The following is a 7,629-nucleotide window of genomic DNA, read 5'->3' on the forward strand; positions in this document are numbered from 1 at the left end:
GCATTGCTAAAGAAATAACACAACACCCACGCCTAAGGCAAACCCTTGATGCCACCCAATACAGATATATTCTTGGGAAAGGATATTTAGAAGCAACCACTGAGGAGATACGACTTTGATCACTTGTCTTTGTTTCTCCAGTGTTGGCAACTTACAGAAGCAAAAAATTCACTTTTAAAGAAAGAAATTGAGCTGTTTTTTTTCTTTTAAACAAAATACAATTCCCCCAGAAATGACTCTTTTTTCATTCAAAGTGAGGCAATAGTAATTTAATTTCGGAGACTGTTAACCCCTGAAGTAATGGAGATATAAATGATATTGAAGCCACCTTGGAATTTTCAGTGAGCAATGAGATAGAGCTTAAGACCAGTAAAAGAAGTCAGCTAAGAGAATTATCTAAAATGTACACCAGGTAGCTAAAGAAGATGATCCAGGTTTAATTAAAAAGCAAATACTCCGTTGCCTTTCACTACCTTCCTATATTTGTCTCTTCACACAGATAGTTTCAGATTCATCTTCTATACTTTCCACTCAGATGTCTTTTTATTTTCCTACTCACTTTTTTCAGATAGTTTAGAACTTACAAAAAAGAATTCAGCTCCATTAGAAATCACACTAGTTCCCAGCTTGTGAAATACATGACAGGAAATCTTATTTGTGTTAAGTACACAAAATGCTATTTTTCATATCTGTATGTATAATGAATTTAATGTCTTAAATTCAATTCTTAAAATGTTTCGGGGCAACCGTTTTCACATTTCACTTAAATGGAAATAGGTTTAAGAACAGACATCATTCTTCATTTTGTACATTTTTTCATCTCAGTTGTAATCCTTGTGGACTTCCCACCACCAAGTCAGCCGTGTGCCATCACCGGAGTCCAGTGTGCTCTTCCCACCCCCATTTTGACCCTCTCCAACCCTGCAGAATGTCTCTGGTTTATAGCTGTTAGTTGATGTTCTTTTCAACTTCAAGCATTTGAAGAGACGTAAAAAGCATACAGTTCAGTTATCTGAGGATTAGAGAACCCCTGCATCATCTATCTAGATTGAATTTGTTATTTATCACTTAGCCAATAGAGGAAAATGGTACTTAGGCAAGGTCTTTAAGTTTGTGCAGTCCCTGGGTATCTGCCTGTTAGAATCTGGACGTCCTACATTGCTAACCCCTGAAGCCCCTTTCAGCCGGTACTGTAGTCTGAGGTGAACAAGACTGTACTGATGGGACAGGGATCCCCAAACTGTGTGAACTGTCAACATTTTAGTACCATTATACCAGGAGGATGCTTCCAGAATTTGCTTTTTCCAAAGCTGCCTGCCCTTCAGAAAGGCATGCAATGACCCAGAAAGCCTCCCAGTGACGGTGTCTCTCCTGCTGGCAACATCACAAACTAGGAAAACAGCAGGCCTCCGGGTGGGCATCTCTATACTGTCACACATCTGTATTAGACAGCTTCCTCACCCAGTCCTGGTGCCGCTACAGAAGAGCGCCTCCAGCTGATCTCAGTTGTGCAAAGAAAATGCGTTTATTTAGCAAAACAACTTTTACTACCCGTGAAAGCCCTTCTTTTGAAAATTGGTACTGAGGTAGATTGCTGAAAAGTGAAACAGCACTGACAGAATTTAGAGAATAAAAAATAGCGTATTTTAGTATATTACCATACCAGGCTAAAGAAAAGTGGGAGGCAGGAATGGAAAGCATGTAAGGGAGAGACAGGGCTCCTTTCTGGCCAGCCCTGAAGACAGGCACAGCTGACTCGTGAACAAGACTGAGGTTCTCACAGAGGTCAACAAACTAGTGTCTCCTGAGACAAGTCTGTCTGTGAAAAGAAAGATGAAGAATATTCACTACCTACAGCTGGTGCAAGGCTGAGCTTGGCACATCAATACGCTATTTGTCATGGGAATGTTCTGGGCCATATGCAGAGTAGCTAGAGCTCCTGAGCTCTGGTTTGGCCAACACATGCTTGGTTGACTAATGCTGTGTTGGGGTTTCTAAGCGTCACCCACATCTACACAAAGAGCCGAAGTCATGGCCAGCACTGCAGCAGCACACCAATCAAAAGCGCAGCAAGCACAGTGCAGAAACTGACCCCGCCCCAGAGAGTCAGTGTGCCGGGAATCCGGATTACTGCAGGGAGTGTTAACACTCCCTCCTTTGCGTTTCTGTAACACTTGATATAGGCTAAGTGTTTTTCATTTTAACCCAATAAGGACTGACTTAAATGTCCATGTCCGTCTCTCTCCCAGAGACAGGGATCTCCTCGAGTAGGGTAACCTTACTTCTGGATTTGCTTGGGAGCATTCGATTCATTCTACTTCATAACAGTTAATGTAGGATACTTATTGGAATTCCCTCTCTCATTCTCCAAGAGCCCTGCTTTGGATGTTGAACCCAGGATCACAAGAACCACATGCCATGAACCGTAACTTATTCAGTAGTGAAAGTACTTAAGACCTAGTTTAATGTCAGGGTCAGAAGACACATTTAATAAGGGTTGAATAATTTTTTAGAAAAGAAAATAGTGGCAAGATTGAAGAACTTGAAGAATTTGGAATTTTAAAGAAGAAACAAATATACTGACAAGATTTGACTAGTCATAAAACAAAACTGCTTTTATAGAATTTCCTGAAAGACAGTAAGTAGGATATTACCTTTTTAATAGATATATTAATAAAGATAGTAAAACCATCAATATGCAGAGTTCAGCTTTTGGTTACTAAGAAATCTGCAATATCTGGCCCTCCCTGGTGGCGCAGCGGGTTAAAGCACCGCACTGAGAAGCTTAAGCCACTTCCACATGAGTTCCATTCCCATCTGCCCGGGAGGAGTCCACTTGGCGAGGCAGACCTCTCCTGACCAGCCCGCTGCTCCCCTCAGCAGTGTACTTCGTCGATCTGCCTGTTCTGCTCCCCATTCTGTCTCTGGTGAATCCTCTCACCCTCCGCATCTCTGGCCTGTACCCCATTCTATATGAATAAATAAATAAATCTTTAAAAAAAAAAAGAAATCTGCAATATCATATTTGTAGATAAATAAGCGATAATGACTAGAATTTACCTGGGTGGCTATTCTGTGCCAGGCATTGAACATTTTTCATGGACCATCTCATTGCCAGTGCCAAAAGCATCATCACCATTCTTTAATAACAGGCCACTGGTTTGTTTGGAGTGAAAATCTGTACAAATCAAAGCCACTTAATGTCCTAGCCTTCACTGCAGTGAAAGTTTAAAGTAGAATAATAACCTTACAGACATGTGGGGATCCACTGGAAAAAAAAAATACTGAAAAAAAGAGAGAAATTACCTTCTCCTCTTTCTCCTTGTACTTGCAGGAATAACAGCAACATTATGATCATAAATATGAAAATTACATGCTTATGAGATTGTTTATGTGAGTAGAATGCTCAGTCCTGGGTGCCAAATTTCAGGCTTCATATTATATGTGAGAAATTAATCTCTAACTGCATCAGCCACTGTTACTTGCCTTTCCTAGGATACACAACTTCCAACTGATATATTATTTAAGTCCTTACAAAACTCCTATGGAATAAGAAGCAGATGGAATAATATATACTTTTGACCTGCCCAAAAATGGCAATTTCATTCAGTCATTCATCACAATTCTCTTAACAAATAATTTGTACATGTATTAGGAATACCTAGTACATGTCCAACACTAATGCATGATGGGAAATTATAAAAGGTATCCCTTATCTTCAAAAGCATTACCCAAAGATTAGGTTAACCTTCATATTCAGCAAATGAAAGTATAGAGTCAGTTAGCCAACCTAAAAGGATAATTACTTGAATATAAGTCAGATGTGATAGGATGAACATGATATAAACATTAACTTAAGCCAAGGAGATGATTTCTTTTTAACATCATATGGGAGAAATCTGAAATTCTGTACCCTGCATGGTAACGGTTCGAAGTTCAGAAAATTGGAACTCTATAATAAAGTGCGGAGAAACAGAAGAAGGCAATTCCTCTAACAGTCTACAGTTTAAAAAGAAGATGCCACGATTCAGAATCTATTTTATTGGTGAGGTACTTGAGTTCCTCTATAATTTATCCTTAAAATATAGGCCACGGACTCTGGACAGCAGCTTCAATCTCAGTTCACAACCAAGAGACTTTTTTCCATGTAAGCCAAGAACAACCAGACTTGGCAGGAAACCTGACACATGGGTGTTAGTTCCCAAGTATCAAATGTGTCTTCTAAGAACTGTGGTCAGACATGCTAACGAGGCTCTTCTGGGGAAAAATAACAAGCCTTGGCTTGAGATATCAAAAATAAAACACAGTAAAAGCCAAAAGGGAGTTTCTTGGTTGATTTTAAAAATTCTTCTCAGTTGGGAGAATTTGTTTTTTTTTTAATTTTTCTTAATACTCTTCCTCCAGGAAATCTTGAATTGGGAACTTAAGTACACTTTCCAAACATCTACACAGAAAGGACACTAATGGTTCAGGGAATCAAGCAATAATTATGAGATTAAAGAACCAGAAAAATTAATTTGATAGTTGAGGGGGAAATGCAGTTTTGCTTTGCAAGATTTTTATGAGAATTATCTAATAAGAATGCATGTTATTTTGTGGTCACCACTTGAAAGACAGAAAACAATTTCAATGAGAACATTGAAGGTTTTCACTAGAAAACTTAGCAATATCCAAATAGAAATTTCAAGGTATATATTTATGGCGAAAGTCCACCAATTTGCTAATTCCAAGGCCTAGCAAATGCATCCATTGTAGACAGAATAGGTATTGAGACATCTCTCTAGTTCTCTTATCTGGAACAAACAAATGCATTTTCTATAACAATCCTCATGCTGGATTCAGTTTAAGGATCCTTCCACCCCCTCCCTCCCCTCAACCCACACAAACCCAATGTGACCCATGCATGTTTTTCTTTCTAGGCCTATGTTTTTCTACTCATATCCTCAGATCTGGACAAGTTATGAAAATTCTTTGGGTACCCCATCCTATACAAGTAATTACTAATTCTATGTAAAAGATGTATTTATAAAGTATGTTTCTGTGTTCTATATGCTTACAAATATTTGTGATGCATATCACTAATAGTAATTTTTTAAAAAGAATTTGATAAAAAAAAATGTAGGTTCTGCCTGTAATTCCTGACACAGATGCAGATCCAGATGAGCACTCTCACTAGAAAAAGCTGGAATACTTAACAATGATTTGCTTTCTTCCACCCAAGCGAAACCTCCAGTATTCAGAATCAAGACTAGCTGACTGTAAAGCTTCCAGGGGACATACAGATTTCATGGCTGAAGAGGCCCAGGTGAGGATGTAGACAGTCACCTGAAGAGTCCTGGCTTCATGAAATGCAGGCATCTACCACTCAGCCTAAAGAGGTAGAAAGAGTATTGGCAGGTCTTTGGGTTTCTCAAGACAAAGCTGGGAGACTGAGAATTTTAAGTGACTTCTTTCTGTTTTCATATGTATTCCAAGCCCAATCAAACATATCTACATGCTGGATTCAGTTAACAGAGTGTCAGACTGTAACCTGTGGTCTTAGTATTTACTTCATAACAACTTTATGCCTATTTAACATCTGGGGGAAAATGCAAAGTAAGTGGAACCGGGAACTAACTAGAGTAAATTTGCAAAAGGGATGGTTCATCAGGCATAAAACCAATAAATCAACTTGTGTACTTTCCATAGGCCTCATGTACTTTCCATAGTCGATGAGAACACCACCAAAGGTGCTCACCCTGAAATTCACAATCAGTTAAAATTTTAGGATATGTGCCTGTGAAGACTTAACGTGACTTTTAGTAGAATAAATGGTATAGATAAATATACACAGTATTAATTATTCAAAAGAAGAAATGAAAGCAACAAATCATATCATAAAATAAGCTCTGTTGACGCTCTATCTAGTTGTCACGAATGTAGGCAAACAATTAGCAGACTTTCAGTTCTCCTTTCCAAACACACAGTGTTTGATCACTGAACTAGATAATGCTCTATTGGCAAAGCTTGCTCTGCATCTTGAATTTCAAAACCATTGAAGTAACCTTATGAGCCAGCTCTCCTGAAAGAGTTCCCTCATGGTGGACATAAAAAATACGCAAAGTATTCTAAGAAAATATGAATTCAGAGCTGCTTGTTACTACATCCAGCAAACGAAGGCTCTTCTAATATAAGCAGGTTGGGCTGTAATGTTCTCTCGGTTTTAACAGAGACCTTGCTTTTTAGAAGTGACTATATCAACATCCTTGTAAATTTATGTCTTCGTTTTAACTAAACTGAGAAATCAGACAACTGCATATGCAATTAGACATAAAGAACAGCACATTCAAGGGAGACATTTTGTCTCTAAGTCAGGTTTCACCTAGAGAGGTCAAATGCTCCCCATCTCACTGATGAGTCACTCGCTCACAGAAAAGTACAGAGCATCTTTGCAAAGACCTTGAGAGTCATACAGAAAAGGGGAATCACATACAGGACTTGAAGCAGGAACATACTGTTTGCCAAAGAATCACTAACCAGAGGGGAGTCTGGAGGGATGTGTAAGAGGCCTGATGCATAGGTCAGAACACTACAGGAGGGAAAGGCAGAGAGCAGGACTTGAAACCAAACTGACTGAAAGTTAGACACGGAGAAGTGGACAAGAGCCTTGATGGATCAAGTCAGGCAGGCTGGCTTATTGTACCTCATGTGTTCCATTCTGTCTCCTATCTCTTAGAACAGAGCTTTTTGCTCTTTAGGTTTGAAATACCTGAAGAGTTTCTTCAACTCTCCCACCACTCATTCTAATGATCCTGAATCCATCACCAAAGAACCAAACCTAAGCAACCAATTCTAGGGAGGCTGCATCTCTCAAAGGAGAGATTTTTGCAGATAGGGCCGAGTGGTTTTTGAGGCTATCTGTTTTCACTCAGAATGTCCTGCCCTCCTGTCAAGATTTTATGCATTAGAAGACTGGAGCTCAATGGAAGTTCCCCTGTTAACAAAATCCAGTCAGAACTTAGATTTTAGGACAAACCACACTTTTGCTCAAAATGCATTCTTCTCTATATTTCTAAGTCAAGACAGTTCACTTATTTTAGGTTTCCAATTACTCTGTAAATTTCCAATAAATGATAAAGCTGTTCTAAATCAGGTCCCAGATTAACATTTTTATGATTTTTTGGATGTAGTGTCTTACAGACATTTAAATGCTTTTACTCTTTGAGTAATTCAACTTTTAAAAATAACCAAAGGGGAACCTGAAAATCTCAGTCAAAGATGTGTATAACACACATCTTTTTAAAAGACAAGCAGAGTGAAAAACTACATGATTTCTCCCATAGAGTGAGGAGAGATGAATTCAGTTTTATAGGGCATTTAAGAAAATGCAAATAATAATACATTATGTGGAAAATAAAAGGCAGAGCTTTTAGAAAGATTATTCCTACAAGCATGAGAGAATATGGTATTTTTTGTATGCTTCTAGGTTTTTCTATAATAAACAGAGCCTTTATTATGAGTAAAACAATTATGATTAAGTGAAAAAGGGCATTTTAAAGAAAACACTCCGTAGGGGTTAAGAAAATGACCTACCAAAAATAAATGCCACCTTCCTCTCCTCCATTTGTTCAAAGTTAATGCGCTTTTTAT

Source organism: Condylura cristata, unplaced genomic scaffold, assembly GCF_000260355.1.
Source record: "Condylura cristata isolate star-nosed mole 26May11 unplaced genomic scaffold, ConCri1.0 scaffold00021, whole genome shotgun sequence".
In the NCBI taxonomy this organism is placed as follows: domain Eukaryota; kingdom Metazoa; phylum Chordata; class Mammalia; order Eulipotyphla; family Talpidae; genus Condylura; species Condylura cristata.